Source organism: Schistocerca nitens, chromosome 5, assembly GCF_023898315.1.
Source record: "Schistocerca nitens isolate TAMUIC-IGC-003100 chromosome 5, iqSchNite1.1, whole genome shotgun sequence".
Classification (NCBI taxonomy): domain Eukaryota; kingdom Metazoa; phylum Arthropoda; class Insecta; order Orthoptera; family Acrididae; genus Schistocerca; species Schistocerca nitens.
In genome coordinates this window covers 644296352-644302824 of record NC_064618.1, presented here as the reverse complement: position 1 = coordinate 644302824, position 6473 = coordinate 644296352, and the positions used below count along the sequence as shown (strand labels likewise).

The window sequence follows — 6473 nt, the reverse complement described above, 5'->3', positions numbered from 1 at the left end:
ACTTTGAAAACATTCGCGGGAAAGAAGCTCCTCCTAAACTCCATTCCTGGATTGATTTTAACCAGAGTTGGTACATATGTTACCCACAATCTGGAAAGAAATACTGTGTAACTTTTTAGCTTTAATTTTGGTATGAAATCGTTACTAATAGCCAATCAAAGCGGGTTGAAAGCCGTGAGCTGTCTGGGGAAGTTAATCTTGCATTACTAAGCAACTGTTTCTGCTGGTAACTAGTCTAGGTTTACCACATTACCAATCAGACTAACATTGATTATAATCTTTTACAGTCATACAACAACCGGTAATATATATTAATATATATATATATATATATATATATATATATATATATATATATATATATAAAAGTAGAATTTAAATAAAACGAAAGAAATCAGTTTATATTTGGAAATTTATTTTAAGATTTATCATCGAAATTTCAGCATATTATACGTGAGTTATACTGAGCTGGTGCCTTATTTACGATTGTGAAAATGTGAGATTAGAATCTTACGGAACACATAAAATATGGAGCCAAGATTGGGAGTCTGCATACAACACTGCATTCATAAAACAACACACAAAGAACGTTGAAACGCATGCAAGAGAAAGTTAGCCACTACAAACAGATTCAAATTTTTACCCAAAGAAATTACGTTCGAAGCACAATCCTGTCCGTCATGTCATTACCACACACTGGTATACTAAATTCATATTAACTCTTTGTGAAATCTTCGCGAAAAGAATAGCTGAGGGCTACTTTGATGATTACACCACATGCTTCACGTGGTCAACTTGGTTTACACAAAGCGTATAACTCCACAATAGTTTTGATAATTAAAATAAATTAGATCGAAAAGCAAATTACAAAAGAAAAACCTTGAACTGGTTACTAACGTCTTACTGTTAACCTGACTGGTCAAACAGTTATATAAGCACGTGGTACTGGTCTCACAAAGTAATGACAAAGCAACTACCGCAAAATAATCTGAACTTGACACGAGAATTACACTCCGCTGCAATTTAAGATAGCATTAGATATTTTAGAGCTAAACCTAAAATCACGGTGATTAAACTTTCAGTTAGGCTGAACTTAACAAATCCATTGTCCTACGGACTTAGCAGACACGCGCTTCGCCGGAGATCTTACCATTTCAGACGCTCGCCACCGCCAGACTGTCACTGCCTACTGCCAGACTGCAACTGCCTACCACCCAGCGTGCTTCCTGAGAGTCGCTCACAAAGACAAACGGAAGGGGCCAGAGGGGCAGCTTCCTATACCAACCTGACAACGGACGGACCGGACCATACTAAGAATAGAAACCTCTCTGCTTTTAGGAACCGTAGCTACCTGTTCCGACGTTGGTCCTACTGTTCTCTAGCAGACAGCCTTGTCTGCTACCCTCAAGCATGCAACTACAAACACATTTGATCATTCATCCTCTCACACAGAAGGGAAGGGGGATGACAGTATCTTATCATATACAGTATATAAAAGAAAGCGGATGTAGGTTCCGTATGAGACTGTGTGACATAAATTACATATATACTGTGTTTTAAAGTGTAGTAGTGTGACAGATCGTTCCTGTTTACGTGTAAAAGTAACACGTTCCACTACTCAGTCTCCTCCCAGATAGTCAGAAACGCCATATTAAATTTAGAAGAGGAATTTATTCCATAAAAGACAACAAATTTGAGAAATTAAACATGAAAGGAATCCAACAGAGACCTTTCAACTGTGCAGGTAAGAACCAGCAGCTTGCTATTGCTGTAGTCGTGTTAACTTGGTGATGGTGAGCGAAGGTGTGGAGGAAGATATGGGGAGAGGGAAGAGGACAAGATGAACAGAGATATGGGGGAGTAGGAAGTGTACAGAGAGAGGGGAGGAGGGAATGGACAGTGAAAGGCAAGAGGTTGTGATGGACAGAGATGGCAGTAAGAGGAGATGTAAAGAGAGAGGAGGAGGAGGAATAGGTGAACAGAGAGAGGGGGAGGAGGAAGAGATGTACAGAGAGAGGGGGAGGACGAGATGGACAGAGAGGAGGGAGGAGCACATTGACTTGGGGGGGGGGGAGATGAACTTAGATAGGGGTAGAGGAGTTAGAGGGGGAAGAAAAGATGGACTTAGAAGTGGAAAGGAGGTGATGGGCATAGAGAGGGAGGAGCAATTGGTCAGAGAGTGGGGCCGGGGGAGGGGGGGGGGGAATAGGCACATCGACAACACGAACACCGAGGCCCGACGGAGGTCTCGAACCTCCGACATGGGAGCTGCGCGAACTGTAACAAGTTGCCTGAGACCAAACGGCTACCCTGAGCGTTTATTTTATTTCTTGATGGTGATTGGTTTCGGACACTTGTGCCCATTTTCAAACCATCCGTGTTGTAAGTGTGTTAAATACAGGCGATAACACATGTACATAAACTGCCCTTGCGGTAATCGAAGTAGTATATGTCCGACTTAACAACAGTGAAATATACCACGTAGAACGAACATTAGAGTTCTGCAATGTCCGTCCTATGTGTACAGAAACTGCAGGGGCAGCTTCTGTACAGGGTTTCTGTACATGTTTTATCGCCTGTATTTGTCGCATTTACAGCACGGATAGTTTGAAAATGGACCCCGGTCTACGAATCTTGTCACTATCAAGAAGTAAAAAAGTAGATACTTCTCAGTGCAACTTATGACGAAGCTACAACAGTTCATTTCAATTATAAGATAAGTCGCGGACATATTTTTCACCTGCAGCATGCTCCAAGTTCGAAAACAGACATTGTTAAGAAATTACTAAATAGGTAGTGGCTACAGAGCAGCAGATAAAGTATTGCTACTCAAAAAGATAAATTTAACCTTTAAACTGGAAGTCCTGTTGGGGTAAGCTTTCAATATAAAAAAGATATCAGTAAGATCATTGTACTCGTGTAAGTTGGATGGAAATGACGAAGGGCGCGTTAGGTAGTGGGAGGGGGAGGAGAGGGGGGACCGTACGTTATTGCGACATATTTTTACTACAAGGCTATGTCGGAGGTGGCTTGCAGCGTGCTGTACCCTGCTACAGTGCTCCTGGTCGAGACTGTTGCCTGAGTCACGGTAAAAGTGTGGCGCGTTACCGCTGGCGCCATTGCGTGTCTCCGTGCTCTTGACGGCAAGCGCATGGAGTCGAATGCGATGACCGTTGGCGTCATCCAAACGTGCCATTTAAATGCAAAGCTCTGATGTCCTAACAAGGATAATGGGCCCGAGACGACGGCATCCTAGATTTTCATGACGTCGAAGAGCCCCCTTCTATGTAAGTTTCCGACGTCAACAAATAGATCTGCAGCCAACCGCAGAGACAGGTAGTGGGCAAGCTCTACTTTCTGGAACACAGGAACTAGATGATGCCTTCGTTCCTCAGGGGTTTTAAATTAAGGATCAGCCTCTGGAAGAGAAGGTATTTTTCTGTGTATACATGTCTCTGTCAAAGAGAAGCAACTGTTAAAATACCATCGTGTCCAAACTGTTGTCACCATCTCACAGAAACGGCTAAGATTACGGTATACTACTCTGTAGTACGTCAGGAATGGTTCCATGCACTCCGTCTTCAGGCCACAGGTGGCCCATCGGGACCATCCGACCGCCGTGTCACCCTCTGCTGAGGATGCAGATATGAGGGGCGTGTGGTCAGCACACCGCTCTCCCGGTCGTTATGATGGTTTTCTTTGACCGGAGCCGCTACTATTCGGTCGAGTAGCTCCTCAATTGGCATCACGAGGCTGAGTGCACCCCGAGAAATGGGAACAGTGCATGGCGGCCCGGATGGTCACCCATCCAAGTGCCGGCCACGCCCGACAGCTCTTAACTTCGGTGATCTGACGGGAACCGGTGTATCAACTGTGGCAAGGCCGTTGCTCAATGGTACTATGGATTCTTCTTTACTCCTAGATTTTTGTTGAAGTGTATATCTGCATGCAAAATTATACAGAACTACATCTGACTGTTAGTTCTAATGAGGCTATCACTACTCCGTAGGAACATAAATCTGATTTTCATTAATTACGACCTTGCTCGAACATTCGAATACGCTTGTCGATATTTGGTGAGGGTTTATCATACCCCCTCCATACCACCTCCTAAACTAAATTATTGCATTGCCTGTAAATCCATTGTGACCGCTAACAAGAGGGGACGAAAAATTATAAACTGAACTGCAACTGTTGGCGATGGTTGCGCGGTGAAAGTGCACATCAGCGATATTACAGACCTCCAGTTGACGTGAGGCTAATTGTTGAACAGGAAGGCGTCGCTGTATCTGAACATCACGGGAAGGCAGTGAGTGGCATCGGTAACCTGCAGGTAACGATGTCTGCCGCACACCGCCCTCTGCAGTGTAATACCGCGTCATCGCCTCGCGTGGTGTGGCGCGGAGGCCGCCTTCAGCCTTTGTGTTGTAGAGTAAATGTTTGGGCCGCGCAAACGCCTGCCATCCCCCGGACCCCTGCCCCAAGCCCTAATCTCATTACGCTCGCTGCTGCTCCTGTATGTAGCGTGGCAGCCCACGCTGCATTCCGCTGCAGACCACACGTAGCGCGGATCGGCGTCCACTTAGCGGCCTCTGACGTCACACTTTCATCCGCACAAACACTGTGCCGTTTCAAATCGCGCTCTCTGAGTGCATGTTGCAGCTAACAGATCTGCCGGAAAGGGATTTTGGCAGTCCCAGTACAGTAGCAGTCTTCACAGGCTGTGGCTCCAACTGGGAAATCACGCATTACCAGCGTGTTTTCGGTTTTTCTGATAAGACTACTTTTATCCACGATATGTGAACGACAGTCGTTTTCTTTGTACGATGGGAGATAGCTTGTTACGCCTACTCTCTGCCTGGACTACTGCAGACTGTCAGGTATTATTTGTATCGCGCAGCCATTTATACCCCAGTTCGAGTCCCCTCGCCCACTACAGCCTTTTTATTCTCTTTGTTCCTCAATGCAGGCGTTGCTATTCCGAGAAACACGCATTCAGTCACCGTTTAGCAGCTTTACTGAAACATATGGCCGTCTCGATCATAATAAATTTGGTGGTGGACCGCGTGCACCTCTTCAGGTTCAGTAATATGGTGGTAAACCATGACAAAATTTACTCGTAATTAACAGTCAAATGTTGACATTTATTAGTTTCCTTATCGAAAATTATAATGTACCACCATTGATTTACCCAGACAGCCGAGCGCGCCAGCAATCCGGCTGCGGTATTTGGGGAGAAGCGATGGCGGGTTAACGTTGAGGGTCAGTGTGCTGGGCAGCCTGGATGCGATTTTTAGCCAGTTTCACACATCCAGCTAGTTAGATACGAGAACAGCACCGAAGTCTCGCCTCAAATGGTTCAAATGGCTCTGAGCACTATGGGACTCAACTTCTGAGGTCATCAGTCACCTAGAACTTAGAACTACTTAAACCTAACTAACCTAAGGACATCACACACATCCATGCCCGAGGCAGGATTCGAACCTGCAACCGTAGCAGTTGCGCGGTTCCAGACTGTAGCGCATAGAACCGCTCGGCCACTCCGGCCGGCGTCTCGCCTCAGTTTCTGTTTTGTCTGTAATTGGCATGATGTGGTGCAGAGCACTACATTTCGTGAATGAGGAAAAACGTGCATATTTGTTTTTAATATCTTGGTTGTTTGGTTGATTTGAGGCAGGGGACCCGACAGCGAGGTCATTTGTCCCATCGGATTAGGGCAGGACAGGGAAGGTAGACGTCCGTGACTCTTCAAAGGGACCATCCCACCATTTGCCTGAAGCGATTAAGCGAAATCCCGGTCGCGAGTTTGAACCACCGTCCTCCCGAATACGAGTCCAGTGTGCTAACCACTGCATCATCTCGCTCGGCTTGCAATATGTACAGAGCAATAAGAGTATACGTATTTTTGCATCCCATAAATTCAATTCTGCAGTCCCTGTTTCATCATGTAACAGAATTGTCTTTGTTACAGTAAGGTAGGCCAGTTCTTAATAGTTTACATGACTTTATCAGTCGAGTAGTGCTAATATGTTGCTTGGGTGTTACTGCAAGTCTTCCAATATCTGGGCGGAGCTCAGTGCGTGGCATCCTAGGAAAACACACAAACGGACAGGTTTGCATGTAGTCAGTCGAAGTGAAGACAGCGTCCCCTGATGGGGTCCAAAGCCCCCTCCGCAGGAAGAAGGTAAAGGGAGAAAAGGTGCCTCGCTGTTGCGCACTGTTTAAGTGTATCTTCGAGGCAGATGTGATCGGCTTGCGGAGTGCCATGTGTGGTCAACGACGACACCAAAGATGCCGCAGAGTTTAACGATTCGCAATCGTTTCACTCTGCTTAGGTATAACACAGTTTATGATAATTCGAACTCGATGTAATGCAGAGACTGCGGGAACGAAAGAGGCGGTTCCACAGGTAAAAGACAGCGGAGATCACGAAGGGAACGAATGGTCTACACGTGTCATGAGCGTACCAAAGT

The 6473-nt window shown here is 45.7% G+C and overlaps 1 pseudogene; it reads right to left on the bottom strand.

Moving 5' to 3' along the window:
- Positions 1-3772: 3772 nt before the first annotated feature.
- On the bottom strand, positions 3773-3890 carry LOC126261488 (5S ribosomal RNA; annotated as a pseudogene).
- Between the last annotated feature and the right edge of the window lie 2583 nt (positions 3891-6473).